The 16495-nt window shown below is 35.4% G+C and overlaps 1 long non-coding RNA gene across 1 annotated transcript; it reads right to left on the bottom strand.

Moving 5' to 3' along the window:
• LOC128312189 (uncharacterized) lies at positions 1 to 11804 on the bottom strand. The gene is made up of 3 exons (XR_008291158.1): positions 11644 to 11804; positions 2286 to 2504; positions 1 to 264 (listed from the first exon to the last, which is right to left on the bottom strand). It is a non-coding gene; the product is annotated as an uncharacterized LOC128312189 (long non-coding RNA).
• Positions 11805 to 16495: the final 4691 nt, after the last annotated feature.

Here is a 16495-nt window from a genome sequence, read left to right as displayed (position 1 = left end):
GCAAAATTAAAAACGATCAGGTTTCTAGCCATTCTTTTAAAAAGCCTGGTTGATTTAAAGAGGGAATTTTCGAAATATTAGCCATATGGCAAGAACTAATTGGAGACAACGAAATTACCTTGAGGTATGGCATGCCTCAGACACAACTCTTCTGGCAGGTAGCTTAGCATTGCTCTTCTCTCCCAGGTCATTATCACATTTCTCTGTGTGTCTGAGTTTGGTGCACACTTTCTGTGACTTAGGAGCCCTGATGTAGCTGAAAAGCTATATAAGAACAATCAGCAGAATAAGAACCAGCCCTGCATTCTGACTCAATAAGGATAAAGAGGAAATCAGCTGCCTAATGAAGCTCTTTCTCTGCCCCCTGCCATTGTGAAAAATAGAGGCTAGTGTATTCCATTATGAATCTGTATGTTTCTCTTCTCACCCTTCCTTGGCCTGAGAATCAAAGGCCATTTCTGACAGATCTGACCCTCTGAGTTCTCATCTTCACTCATGCCTTCAACTATCACCTCTATGCAGATATCTCCCCAGATCGATATTTCAATTCACATCTCCCTCAACCCTTGCTGCAATCCTGCACCCTAACAGAACCATTTTCATTTTTAAAATGCTGTCCATTTTGACCTTATAGTTGCGTACTTTCAGAGTCAAAAATCACATACACTATCTCGTTCTGGTTTTTTTTCCCTCAAAAATCAAATCATTAAAACCCACAAATTGGACTTTTACATTTTTCTTCTTAATGAATATGTTGCAGGGGACTGAGGTACTTTTTTGGGGAAGTAGGGAGTATCAGAGACATTTGCCAGCTTCGTTTTTTGTTTCCTGAATAAGAGCACTGAGTAAGCATGACATATACATCACTTTAATGTTGAGAATGCAGAGTAAAATTTTTTATTTTTATTTTTTCAACATTTATTTATTTTTGAGACACAGAGAGAGACAGAGCCTGAGTGGGGGAGGGGTAGAGAGAAGGGGAGACAGAATCTGAAGCAGGCTCCAGTCCTGAGTTGTGAGACCTGAGCCCATGAACTAGGAGTTCGTGACCTGAGCCGAAGTCAGACACTCAACCGACTGAGCCACCCAGGTGCCCCTAGAATGCAGAGTAAAATTTAAGAGATTTATTCTCTCCTCGAATTTGACTCTGAAAATAACTTGTACCAATATTAGAAATATTGTATCCTCAACCTTGGAATCACATGGTTTCTGCAAATTTAAGACATAGAAGTGGTTGCGATTGAAAAACAATATTTAAAGAATGCAAAAGAGGAGCTCTTGTAAAGACTGTTCAGTCATACATTTAGTTTATATTCAAAAGCATGTTTTTGATCAAATATATCTAGGCACTATTTATATATCTCAGAAAATCTTAAATATTTATATAGGTCTCGGAAATTCTTAAATATTGTAAACTACAACTTAGTCATTATGAAATATGTCCCTGACGTACCCAAATCTCAGATTTGAAAAAAAATTTCAACTATCCGTCTGTGATCCATAAAGTCTGAATGATACATGATCCGTGGTGCTGGCACTTTACTTCTGCAGGGAATAATGTCCTTCTGAGGTCTTTCTCACTTACAGGGTACTTCTCTCTACCCCAGCTATCAGTCCTCCATGAGCCTCATAGTAACTCTGGCAAAGGGAGGCCAATGAGTTTGCTTTCCTGGCCTTAAATATTCTAGAAATGCATTTCCTTTCATCTAGCCATGCAAACAACATCATCTCCCATCGCTGACTATATACCGGAAGCATTCAGGACTCTGGGTTTATCTTTGTCTAATTGTATGATACCTCCCTACTTCATTATGGTTTCTATTTCTTTATATAGTATGTCACTCTGGAGCCTCTCCATGAAGAATTTGCATTGCTTCTAAGTAGAATGGGTCCCTCTTGCCACCTAGTTTGACCCGATTTGCCACCAGAAGTGTAGAAAACTTGCCTCTGGTTTAGTTCTACAACGAACAGGTTTTAGCCATAAAGCGTATCTTTTTAAAGCATTATATTGTGGAAAAAAGTCATGAAAATGTATTAAACTGATTTTTGAATAATTTCATGAAGGTGTTTGACGAGAATGTTTGGCAGCATATCCAGTGAGAGACCAAAGCAAAGAATTCGTCCACGTCGCTTTCTTTGGAAACTTAAGATTTTTCTCTCTTGTGCTATATTTAGATGTGTGGCATGTCTAATTTTCTGCTTCTGTGCCTCACTGTGCTTCTAGTGCTTATTGTAATCCAGCTAAAGTGTCAGGGCAGAGTGTGAAGAAATCTTGAAGTTCCTACCTGAGTGAGCCAGCGTGTAGCAGTCTGAGGACCCTGTGTATTGGACCCCTCTTATCCTGCTTTTCACCGAAGCATTCCTGACATTGTAAACGGAAGTCAATATAGCCTTTTCTCAATAAAGGAGTTCTAAAAAGTTAACTCAAAGTGTTTCATTAATTCTGCAAGACTCGGAGTAGCTGGGAAGTTGGTGATGTAACCAGATTGATCAGATGGTAACAGCTGCCAATTAAATTTAAATAAACTTAGTTCAATTCAAGTCAGGCTGATTCAATTCCATTAAACTCATTTCACACACATCTACTGAGTGCCTATATAGTCACATACAGCATTAGGTTACGAGTGCATAGAGATGCATAAAATACATTCACTATGTACAATCTAACAATGAGAGCAAGCATATAAACAAAATAAATTGTAATATCATTCAATAAGTAGAATAATGGAATCATATACACAATGCTGAAGTACTTAATTTTGAGAAGGGAGCTATAGTGAAGGACTTCTCAACAATGCTTCCTGGAAGGAGTGATACGTAAGCAGGATTTGAAAACTGACCAAGAGTATGTTAAGTGTCAGGGTGGGGTCAAGGTTAGGCAGAGGGAAGACCATTCGATACCCTACTCTAACCACTATGACCTTGGATAGGCTCTTATGCATACAATACTGACCTTGGCTGTGTTCACATGCTTTTTCACTTCAGCTATTTTTTAAAAGATGAATATTTTTGTGCAGTTATATTAAAAACAAATGCATAAACCAAGAGATAAATGGCTTTGACCTGGGATGCTATGCTACAACACGAACAGCATCTTCTGGGTTTGTGAAAAGTGGTAAACTTAGTTTTAACCATCATTCAAAAAAAGAGCAATGAAACCAGTGGGAAAATAGTAAAAATGCAAAGTAAGTATGAATCAAGAGACTTGAGTCTAATTCCTCATTCTGACACCAAGAAGCTTTTGATTTGGGTTAAGTTATAAATCCTCGCAGGCTGTAGATTTTCTCATGAGTCAATTGAGGGGATAACTAGGAAACTCTATGGTCTTCCCTACCTTTTAAAGCATTCTCTACTTCTATAGAATGGCCAGGACAGTGAAAATAACCGAAGGCAGGCAGAGTAAATAGTAGAATGAGTGTAGTCTTTGGAGTCAGCAAACTTCACATTGAACCCTGTCTGGATTTTGTACAAGTTGAGAGATCTATGGGGCAAGGGCATCATTTCCTTAGTTATTCTTATGTGCAGAACACCTGTTTTACAACATTCTGTGAATTACTGCAACAACATGATCAAAATACCTACAGAGTTCCCTGCACATAGTAGGTGCTCATTAAATGTCAATTTCTATTTCCATCTTCTTTTATTCTGAGTAGCAGAAACTAGTCAGTCTTTTTTAAAGGGACCCTCCAATATTTGAAATATCGATCTGGGGAGATATCTGCAGAGAGGTGATAGTTGAAGGCATGAGTGAAGATTGTTGTTATAGTTTAATTATTCTCCAACTTAGAGATTGCCCTGTCCGTACTGTGGCCAAGATATGCTAGATTGAGCAGAGTAGAGAAGTGGAATAAGGAGTCATAGAGCTATGGGATATTTGATGACTGTGTTGTTGTTGTTTTTTCCTCCAAGGGGAAAGTCATTTCACAAACTTGTGCCTTAGTGGCCTCAGCTGCTTTTCTGTCTCTCATGACCTTTCATTTCTGCCTAATTATTAACACTGATACCATGCAACTCGACTAGTCAGCACATTTGCTGATAAAGGGGCATTTCTTACACAATAATTCTCTTGCATTTTACTTCATAGCCAAGATTTACTAACCAAGATTTGTAAGGGGGGGGTCCTCATATGAAGATTTCTGTGCTTTGATAAGGACATACTGTACTTCATTTGAGAAAAGATAGTACCATAAATAATATTACAAGAGGCAAGGTAGCTCAGTTGGTGCTAAAATAAGCTGAGTGTAGAGTTTGTAAGAGCTAATGTGGATGCCCCCACACCTCAGTTCCTCCTAGGGACTTTCTATTCTTGTTTCATTCTTTTTTATCAAGCACTTCAGGCCCAGTTTCACAGAAGCTGAAATCCTTTGCTTTTTGTGATGTGTGTGCTTTTTGAGAAGATGTGGCTAAGGGCACCTCCTCATGGAATGGGAAAGATCCTTCCATTTCTTATCAAATGGTATGATAACATGTGATCCTTACTTTACTCAGGGGTTGTTAGAAATGATGGCATAGATGTCTGCCTGGTATCCTGGGAAGATCAGGGACTGAAAAATCAGACAGATGTAAGCTCAAAGCTTCTCTCGTCACTTAATAACTGGGACTTTCCATTATAAGTTTAATTCCTCTGAGACTTGGTTTCCCCACCTATAAGATAAGGCTGATAATAACTTCTGTATGAGCTGTTGAGAGATACATTGAGATGACATGTGTAAACTGCTAAGCGATATCTCTTGCATAAAGTAGGTCCTTGTTAAATGGAAGCCATTAAAACAAAACAAAACAAAAACAAAAACAAAATAAATGGAAGCCATTAAGAACAAAAAATGAGCACAAAATAACAAAGACAAAGTGTCAGTAATTTCAGTTGTGGTTTTTTATTTCCCAACAAATGAAGGTCACAAACGTCCTGTAGGAAGAAATTGGCTGGAATTTCAATTTTCAGTCTTGTTTGTTGAATAAACCAATAAATAAATAAATAAATAAATAAATAAATAAATAAATAAAGCTGAGCTAGAGAATCTGTGAGATAACTTTTTTTCCCCAGTGAAACGGAATTTGGCAAAAGTTTTCTGGTCATAAAGGTAACTACTGAGAGAAGGCAGGAAGATTTATGGGACATAAGTAATAATCTTCCAGCGCAGTAATGGTATGTTGCAAGCAAAAATAAGAAAAGCCATTGTAAAACATTGAAAAGGATGTTACTGTGCAGGTCTGGGGTACGTGTTCAAGAGACCATGTTGGTATGAGTGGCCAACATGAATATCTGTGATTATATGAATGTGCTGTGATTACCTGACTGATAGTGAGCTTGCTAATGTGGCTGGCTGTGGTGGAGGGTACCAGTGTGGAAAGGTGGGTATAAAACTGCAGTCACTGAGACCGTGTGTTTTTATCATGCTGTACATTTCCCACAAAGCCAAATAACTGGTGAGATTGGTCTTTGAAAAAGCAGCCAGTGACATGCTATGCTAATAACCCCAACCTTAAGCCTCCAAAATTGTTATATACAGCTCCTTAGAAGAGCAGTCAAAGGCATTCGATGAAAAAAAAGGAGGGGCAGCTTTTTCATTGTCAAATAAGTTTGGAAATGCTAAATGTCATGTCCCCACCAAGGATCATCACCATATAGATTAGCGTATGAAGAGCTCTGAGAAGTCCTGAAGTTAAAAACAGCTGATTAATTACGGAATAGTTCAGCGCTTCCCTAATTTTAACACTGGCATTGTTTATCAAGGAATTTTTAAATAAACATCCTGTTGTGCTAGTGATCTGGAAAACATACTTGGGGAAATCCTGTAATTGGCACTTAGGAAAAAAATAGAATTACATATATGGTAATAGGAAGGAGTAAGTTCTTTTAGGGAGACAGACATTTACAATTTTACATCTCCGGAAATGTACTCTTCATGCTTTCTCAGTGCTGGTATTTTAGTCATTTGTGAAGAATGTAGTGGAATCTTTTGGTGCTGGCTTATGACTAGCTGAAATAAGTTTCTTGTACGACAGCATGGAGCAAGAATCAGTGATTTCATAGTTTTATTTTGCAGATTAAGGCACCAGAGCTAGGTCTCATTGTCTGATGAAATCCTTTCGAGGTTTTGTTCTATAGCTTTCAAGTCCTGATGTAGCTTTCTTTTTAACTAAAACTATTTTCTTAATTTGAGCAATTCGCCGGGTTGAAGAAAACTTGTAAGCACTGTTAGTACTTGTCAGGAGTAAATGGGACTCTAGAGAGTTCTTTGAAATAGGAAACATTTGAACAGAATATCATCTTGCTTTCAGCTGTTTGTATAGATGCAATTTCTGCAATTCTATACCTCACAGCTCGAATTCCTCTTCATCTGTGTCTCAGGCTTCCATCAATAATCCCTCTGCTCAAACACACTTGACAAGAGAGGTAGAGTAGACGCCCTTGCAATATCTTCTGAATGTTACTCAGCAGTGATGTGTAATCGGGTTCATAAATTTTAGGAAGAAAAACGTAAAACTGAAGAGGGGATTCAATCCATATGAATCCACATTGGACAAGGGTAGTGTGAGGGGCAATTTATAAAATCAGCTTTTGATTAGACAGTGGAGATTTTGTAAAACATTAAAAAAACAGTGATTACAGATTCTTATTAGATATATACATCATCTATATATGATGAATGTGGTATTTATATATAAAATAAAATCTTCCTACCATGTACCGTAATGTATGAGAGAACGGGCTGTTTTCTAGATCCAATTATATTCACCTTACACAGTGTGATTTCTGATATATCTTCCCATCGAAAAACTTTACAGTAGAGTTGTTATCCCATCTCATAACATCAGTATTGGAAAAAAGGACCTAGTTTGTATGTGTTAAGTAAGACACTGGATTCTTGCTGCCTTTCTGAAATTCAGGAGAAATCTGTACTATAGCCCACAACTATTTAATATTAAAAGATTAGGAAAAAATAATAGACATTCTTTTCAGACAGTGAAAAATGTTAGGTTAATTGTATTGATTTGGATTTTTCTGTTTACTTGGTGAAAGTTGTTAAAAAATTATTCTAGTTATTTTTGAACAAAATTTAAAGAATAAATATATTTTTAAAGCTATGCAGTTTATTTTTCTTTCAATTTATACTAGAGCCACGTACTCTACTAACTTTTCATTATTTGTTTAAGAAGTAACATTGGAACTTTATGGGAAATATACTATATATGTATATTTAGCCTGGACTATTTTTCCCTCAAGTCTAATATGTTTATGTTTCCTTTATGGTTTTAGTTACAAAATAAAAAAAAATACTATGTATTAAGCATTGTTTGGAAACAGGAATGATGAGTTTATAAAAACTTTTGTCTTAATACAAGGAATAGAGAAGTCGAGGTATATGACAATAGGCTTCCACTCTACTTTCTCTAGGGCAAATTGCACTGTTCGAGGAATTCCTTTAAGCTCACAATTATAGCAGATAAGCATTATATAATTTCACAAGAATATCCATATTGACTAATTGAAAGAAATTACTTTAAAAGTTTTGAAAGTAATGAGGCCTGAAGGCCCATTTAACATGAACTCTACTCTGTTGAGTTCACAGTCATTCTTCTCCTTTCATTCAACTCTTCAGAGATTAGAGAATTCCAGCCTATTCTGGAAGAAGTCACTGTCTGGAGTGCAGAAGGCTACTTTGCTCTCTGTGTCCACTTAACCTTTGACTGCTCCAAGAGCCTACCAAGTGTCAATCAGGGCTCAGTGGACACAGGTGCCTGGGGAACAGGACAGAGCAGCTCACCTTACCCAGGACATCAGACTATCTCCAGATGGCAAAGAACTTCTGAAGTTATGGACTAACTTGCTTGTGCTGCAAATTAGTGACCTGGGGCGAGATGCTTCATTAATGTTCCTGCTCCCCTGAGCCACTAAGGTGTCAGAAGTAGGACTGCTTACTCTCACATTTTTTCTCTCTGTAATATGTGTTAACGACCCTTTATTCTCATAGAGATGGTCCAATCAATTGCTTGTGGCTAGTTAATAAACTACCAAAGCAGAGATGAAAATTAGATTCCATTTAGAAGAAAACAATGTTTACCTTTTCCCATGGAAATGTGTGAAAAAGCTTTAGAAAATTCTGTGACCATATATAAGGTCTCAGAGGAGACTGTGATTAAAAATAATAAAAAGGAGAAATATGAGTTTCTATCCAGATCACTATTTCATTTTTTTTTATCCAACAAGTGATGAGAAAAATTATGCGAACCCATGCATTTGCCCTGAGTTATGATTGTATTATATTAACCTCAGCTGACAATATCCTATATTGACTTTGGCTTATTTAAAATTCTGCCTCTTGGGTATAAACACACATCTAAAATTGACTCAGCTCATTTCTATCTTGCTGAGGTCACTTTACCAGTTACTCCCAACTACTGAACTTATTTTATGTGTTCTCCTTTTTCAGTATTACATTCTCAAATTTTTGGCACCTGGGAATTTCTCTGTGATGGTTTTATTACTGAATTCAAGATGCGTAGTTACAATCAGCTCTTATGGCTAATAAGATGCTAAGATGAGCTAATAGGGTTTTGCTTCTTCTTTTGTTTAATATGGATGGAATGGTTCTGATTACAGTGAACACTGGCCAGTCATTTGCCGGGAAAGTGGTCCCATAAAGAATGGGTTGTCTTTTTCCATAAATTACCTCAGCAGGAAGAAAAAAAAGGCATGACAGTTCACTATGGCTGTCATCTTGGAATCCAGGTAGCTCATATGGAAGAAGTAATGATCTTAGCAATGTCTGAGAAGGATACTTCTGAAATTTCACTACTAAAAGGAACAGACGCTAATAATGAAGATATAGGATCAGTAAATATTTGAGCATCTATATTATATCGAGTGCCATTTATTCAGTTGTGTTGCTTTTCAATAGAATACACTAGGTCATTTAGTGCCAGTGTGAAACCATGGAGTGTATTTTCTATAACAAGTGGGAAGGCTCACTTTTCTGTTCAAATTGACTGAATAAGCTACTTCCAGCAGATATTTAAGTCCTGTGGAATTATCCTTTATTATGTATCGGGACAAAAAAGAAAGGATTCAGAGAGGAGAGGTGTGAGTCATTATGTGAGTTTTGGGGAAGTGTGAACGCTGGGTGATTCTTTATTCTAGTATGAGCGGTACTTTGAAAGATTAATTTAAGACTAATCTTCTTTAAAAGTTCGTGATAGTAAAGGTTGGGATAGATTCCATAAATGAAAAATCATTTTTGTGTAGTTATAAAAATTGCCAAGTTACAATTTCAAAATTATAAAAATAGCAATATAATTTGAATTCATGGATAAACTCCACATGTTATCAAATGCATGTTTCTTTTTATTTTTTTATTTTTTGGCTTATTAATTATAAGAAGGGTACTCTCTAATTGTTAGAAGTGAATTACCAGATTATGATACTGATGCAATTTCTATAACTAATTTGATCAAATAGATACACCAAATTAATGGTAATGGTAATTAATTAATTAATTTCAGGTATATGGAAATACTTATTTTGTTGACAGATATTGGATGTTAAAATAGTCCCTAAGCATGATTTGAATATATAGTTTTGTAAGTTTCCTATGTAGCTTGAAGGGCTATAAGGGTCAGATTCTTCTGATCTCTATAACAATAGGTGAAAATCTGATATAATGCTGGATTCTTACAGTTGAAGAAACACTTTTACTGGAAGCATAGGAATAATCTGGGTTTTTAAATTTTGAATTAAATATGTAGATAATATGAGTTCTTGTTAATTTAAAATAAACTTAAAGTATATGTACTCTGAGGATTTTCCGAAAGTATAAATTTAAGTTAGAATAAATTTAGCTTCACTTGGGAGACAAAAAGTGGACTTTTCAGAATAAAAATCTATGCCATGGAAAATAGCTATTACTTTCACTGATTATACACATTCCATGGCAACTGCTTTGTTGGAGTCTTGATGTCACTGTATCAGTGTTGAAGATTCTAAGGGAAGAAAAGAATGAGGCAATTTAATACAGCAATGTATCTGCACAGGATGCCCTCTGAGGTAGCTCATATTTTTGAAGGATGTGATGGAAGGCAGAACAAATAACTGAGAATGAACTTGGAAGAATAGTGCCATGGCTAAGTGGTGATTAAGCAGCGATGGAGATTAAAAAAAAAAAAAGAACATGAAAATGATTTCTAGTCGGTTGACTAAGAAAAATTACTTTCTTGGGGAAGTAAATGTAGTTGGGGAGAAAGGAGTCGGGTTCTTATTTACAGTCTCTACTATGTTTAAGGGCTTTAGTCTGTGCTTTCATTTAATCCTCAGAGCAGTATACGTAAGGTGGGTATTTAATAGACGAGAAGGCAGAGGCTCAAAAAGATCAATAATTTGCCTCAGTTAATATAGTGAGGATGTAGAATCCAGATTTGTTTGGCTCCAAGCTCATGTTCTTATTCATGACACGTAAAATTCAGTACATGACCCAAAACTGCTGCTACTAAACTTTTAAAAGTTTTGTTTTGCTTGAATTATGTGTATATTATTTATCTTTTCTTTTAAGAATCATTTCTGAAATCTTCGCTTGAATTTACTCTAATTTCAGTAACTGTTTTGAAAACGTCATTGCTTTATATAGTAGCTCTGCTCACTGTAACATCTTTCACTCTCAGATTCTTCATGATTGGAACTTCCTTTTGGTTCTCGGTCAGATGGAGTATGTCCTATGTAAGTATTTCAATAAGGGCGCTAGGATGATACATTTCAAACTTTTGTGTATTTGACAATATGGTTCTGTTGTCTTCCCGAGCAAATACAGCCTGATGGGAAGATATTCCTTGGGAAATAATCTTTTTTCCACTCCCACCTAAATTTGTAATAATTATCCCAAATATAGTAAGTCAAGAGAAGCTGCTGGCTGGTACACTGGTAAGGCTCTGCACCAGAATTCAGAACAGCAGGAGAGGAAGGGAGATAATATTTGCTGATTACCCATTACGTGGCAGTATCTGGGCCAGACACTTAACATGTGCGATCGTGTATATAGCACATGGAAATCACAATCCAACCGGCTGTCTCCATTTTATAAATGAGGAAACTGAGGCTAAGAGAGGGGAAAAGACTTCCCTATGAAATGCAGCCAGGAAGTGTGAATTTTAAGAATTGAGGTTTGTCTTCAACACTTATCTACCTTCTACTAGAACATGTTTCCTCCCTGATGCTAGTCCTGGTTCTACCACTCACTGGTTGTTCCTGGACACCTCATTGAGCTAACCTGGAATTCAACTTCCTAATCAGGAATATAAGAAGTCTCTTCATTCACTAAGTATATTTGCTTTATTATACTTATACACAATGCCTTGTGTTAGAGCTGAATTGTGTCCCTGCCTCTCATCCCCCAGATTCATAAATCTAGCCCCTACCCTCCAGTACCTTAGAATGTGACTGTATTTGAAGATAGGGCTTTTAAGGAGGTAATTAAGTTAAAATGAGGCCTTTAGGGTGGGCCTTCATTGTTGTACATATTATTCCATTGTACAAATCTGTTACCATTTATCTATCAATCAATGTGGGGTTTCTTCTAGCTTGGGGTTATTATAAATAATGCTGACATGAATGTTCTTATATACATCTGTTGGTGCATATATCTGTGTACATACCTTTTGTTAGTATGTATGTGGGTTACATTCTTTCAACTTGAGTAGATAATGAGTTTTCCAAAGTGGTTAACCAGTTTACATGTCCTCCAGCAGTGACTGAGAATTTTAGATACATTACATCTGCTGTGCTCTGGGTGTTTCTGTACTACCCTGCCTCCCACCCCCAGTTCCTGGATTGAAATCCTAGGGCCCATTGTGATGGTATTGGGAGGTGGGGCCTTTGGGAGGTGATTAGGTCATGAGGGTGGAGCTTTCATGAATGGGATTGATTCATGTGTCTCTTACAAGACTCCACACAGTTCCCCCTGCCCCACCTTTCTACCATTTGAAGACCCAGTAAGAAGGTGCTGGCTCTGAACCAGGAACAGAGAGCCCTCACCAAAACACAGCCGTGCTAGCTCCTTGATCTTGGAATTCCCAGCCTGCAGAGCTGTGAGAAATAAATGTTTTTACTTTATAAGCTACCCAGGCAGTTGTAGCAGCCTCTATGGCCTGACAGCCTCCTTGCAAACACTTGGCATTGGCAGTCTTTTAATATTAATAATTGGCTGTGCCAATTTATATTCTTATCAACAGTGCATGGGCGTCCCCATTCCTCCACCTTGTAACTGTTACAGTGCAGAAGACTTGTCCAATTTTTATCAAATTTATTTCTTGCTATTTGAATTTTTATGCTACTGTAAGTAGCACATTTTGAAAGCTGTAATTTAATTGAGTGTTGCTAGGATGTATAAATAAATTCAGTGTTCTATATTGATCAAGTACTCCAAACCCAGGTTAAATTCACTTAGTAATTTTAATAATTCGCTTGTGGAGTCTTTTGAGTTTCCATTTATACCAACTTTGGATGGAAATGATGACAGTGGGCATCTTTGTCCTATTTCCAATCACAGGGATACATCTTTTGATAATCACCATTTAGCTACCCTTTATCAGACTGGGGACATATATTTATATTCTTAATTTGTTCACAGTTTTTATAACAACTAGATATTGAACCTCGTCAAAATTTTTTGTATCAGTTAAAATAACATAATATTATTTTTCTTTTTCTATCAATGTGGTAAATTTCATTGATTACTTTTTAAATGTTAATGAATCTTTAATCCCTGAAATAAACCCAACTTGGATTTATATATCCATTTCTTTTTTAATGTTTACAGGATAAGTAAATCCTGATACTGTTTTTTTTGGTGTGTGCATTTCTTCCATTTAAAAAAAGTAAATCTTGTTAATTTTTATTGTTTTTATTAATATTTTTTTTGCTAATTTCTTTTTTAATTTTTTTTTTTTTTTTTTAGTGTTTATTTTTGAGAGAGAGAGAGAGAGAAAGAGAGGGCGAGAGAGAGATGGAGGGAGTATGATCTGGGAAGGGACAGAGAGAGAAGGAAGGAGGGAATCTCAAGCAGGCTCCATGTTGTCAGCACAGAGCCTGATGCAGGGCTCGATCTCTCAAACTGTGAGATCATGACCTGAGCCAAAATCAAGAGTTGGATGCTTAACTGAATGAGCCACGCAGGTGACCCTCCTTTTTGCTAATTTCTATATTTATTTCTGCTTTTATATTTATCATTTCTTTCTTCTTGATTTTTTAGGTTAAATTTGCTATTTTGTTATTTCTTTAAAATTTTTTTTTTAATGTTTATTTTTGAGAGAGAGACAGAGCATGAGCAGGGGAGGGGCAGAGAGAGAGGGAGACGCAGACTGAAGCAGATTCCAGGTTCTGACATGTCAGCATAGAGCCTAACGTGGGACTCAAATCCACAAACTGTGAGATCATGACCTGGGCCAAAGTCGAACACTCAACTGACTGAGCCACCCAGGCACCCCTGCTTTTGTTACTTCTTGAGACAGATGCTTTAATCATGAATTTTCACCCTTTCATCTTTTCTAACTTATAGATTCAAAGCTATAATTTTCCCATGGCTTTAACTGCATCTTGTAGTTTTATTTGATATGTCACATTTTAATTATCATTAATTTAAAATATTTTAATTATATTGTGATTTTTTAATTGACCTATATGTTATGTAGAAATATAATTTAATATTTTTAACATTTGGGGACTTTTGATTTTTCATTTTATTTTCTTTTTCTACCTTTATCTCCACTGTGTTCAGAGAGTGAACTCTGTAATTTCAAACTTTGACATTTGTTGAGACTTACTTCAGCTTATCAATTTTCCTAAATGTTAATAGGCACTTCAAAAGAATGTCCATTATGTAGTTATTGGATTCAGTGTTGTTTATATGTCCTAAGATCATGTTTTTAAATCATGCAGTTCAAATCGTTCATATCCATACTCCTTTTTTTTTTTTTTTTTTTTTTTGCCTGCCTATTCTGTTATTGAGTGAAGTGGGTTAAATCTAGCAATGATTGTGGGTTTGCCTGTTTCTCCTTTTAGTTGTGTATATTTGAGTGTTTTGTTTTCTTGGTAGATTATGTTTTTGTCATTATAAAATGTCCTTGCTTATCTTTAGTGATGCTTCTTAAAATTTCTTTCTCCACGAAGTTATTTTCTTCCTATGATCTGAAGATTATTTTACTGTCTGCTTTCTTTCATTGTTTCTATTGAGAAATTGGTTATCAAACTTACTGCTTCTCCTGTGAAAGTAACAGGTCTCTTTTCTCCAGCTGTTTTTAAAATATTTCTTGGTCTTTAGTTTGCAGTAGGTTTTCTCTAAGGTACTTAGGTGTGATTTTCTTGTATTTATCCTGCTTGCCCTTCTTAAGTTCTGACATAATGTTATTTTTTAATTTGAGAAAGTTTTTGTCTATTTTATTTGCATATGTTAGACTTTTTCAACACATTCTCACTATTTTCCATATGTCTCTTACAGTATCCTTTATTTTTCTTCTTTGTATTTTCTCTGGCTTTAGTTTGTATATTTCCTTTTGATTAACTTTTTCTGTTCACTAACATTCCCTTCAGTTACATAGAGCTACTATGAACCCCATGTATTGAGATTTTACTTTCAATAATTATATTTTTCTCTTAGCATTTATAGTTATCATATTTTGTATTTTCAAGTTCTCTTTGTTTTAATTCTCTATTTATTGACTTAGGAAGGTAATTTGAAATAGTCTCGTCCTTTATTCCTGGAAATAAAATTCCCAAATAGGATTTTTAAATAGCTAGCCAATCTTAATTTAAACAAGTGTGTTGATATTAAGTCTAATAATAAACTCTTGAAAATGATATAGAAATGTGTCCTTAATTAATACATAGATTAAAAGAACTTACTGAAAGATGGCTTGTTAATAAGCCGCTTTCATTCATTTGAGAGATTTCCAGTGCTCTTCCTGTACATCTTTTATTCAACACATTATTGGCTATTTATGTCTAAAATCTTACTGCATATAATTCAGGCATTGGTTTACATAATTATTGTAAAGAAATAGAACAATGGTTCGTGATGATTAGATGAAGAGTAGCAGCTTAAAATTTAATGTCAATAAACATAAAATCCTGATTTTCTATCAATAACTAGCATAGTGACATTTTATGTGAAAACTTATAGAAATTTCATTAGCTTACATAATTATTATTTAGCTATAAGGGACAATATTGTGAGCCTGTTTCTAAATCTAGCTAATAAAACCTAACTTTATAGTGATTATATCAATGCATTATTAACTCAGTTACATTATAGAAGAGTTGGATTTCATTCATCTCTTCATTCATTTAGGAAATAATAATTAAACATATACTCAAGACAAGGCAGAGTCTTGAATTCATGGGGTGCTGTAAAGATATGGCAGATAACCTGCCGTAAACAAAATTATTCTAGCAGAGGATACTGTCATTCTTCCAAAATAACTAAAACAGTAGGCTAATAAGCTGTAAGTCTACTAAAAAAGATGGAGTCATAAATTGATGTTGTGTTTTATTTGAGGGAGAAAGTGATTGCTGTCAGTTATGTGAATCACAGATTTCATCAAGGAGGCAGCATTTTATCTGGTGTTGAAAATGTAAAAGTTGGATATGAAGGATGGAAGGCAAGACATTCTAGGCAGTTATGGTGGAGTGGGAAGAAGATATACTTTAGAATCAGAAAGATCCCCATGTTCAATTGTTGGTTTCACTAACTAGCTATGAGTCATTATTTGAGTCAGATTTTAAGAGCATGTCTTATTTCCATCATCTAATTCTATCATGCTACATCATCTTCACACCCAAAACCAAAGAACGCATAAGCTCTGAGTATAATTTTGTGTTTTAAGAAACTGTGAAAAACCCTTAATGTCTAAGTTTGATTCAGTGATCATCCCATTTTCTATTTAGAAAAGTAAGAAACATAACTATCTTCTTTCTAGATTGCAATGACATATCTTCAGTGGTTAAAAATTGCCAAGTAGTTGTCTTATTCTTGGAAAGGAATCAAGGTAATTAAAAAATTCATAAAACTATCAAATCCTTATAGTGAGAAGCTCTCTATTTTCTTTATGTTTCTTGTATTATTAAAAGATGATTGTATATTTTAGTAGGGATTCAGAGAAATAGTTTCTGTCCTGTTAATTCTGCATAGTTATATGTAATAGTAACATAATATGTTAAAAGAGGTTCTCCCAGTTTCTTTATTATAAAATTAGACTTTAATTTCCAAACATTTGATATTTGTGTTAGGATATTTTTCCTAAACTCAGCTTTTTTGGAGGAATGTTTAATGTTCTTTGTGAAGTCTCTCTACCCTCAGTGTTAGATGCACACAATAAACAGCTATCCCTTATATCCAGGTTGGCTTGGTGAAACATGAGTTCCAGTAGAACATTTCTGAAATATGGATCCTAGTATTTGTGCTCATTTATAAATTTGAATTTGTGATAACTTAGGCATACGTTTTCTCTGGCT

The sequence above is a fragment of the Acinonyx jubatus genome, chromosome D4, assembly GCF_027475565.1.
Source record: "Acinonyx jubatus isolate Ajub_Pintada_27869175 chromosome D4, VMU_Ajub_asm_v1.0, whole genome shotgun sequence".
NCBI classification, from domain to species: Eukaryota; Metazoa; Chordata; class Mammalia; order Carnivora; family Felidae; genus Acinonyx; species Acinonyx jubatus.
This window is presented reverse-complemented; position numbering and strand designations above follow the sequence as displayed.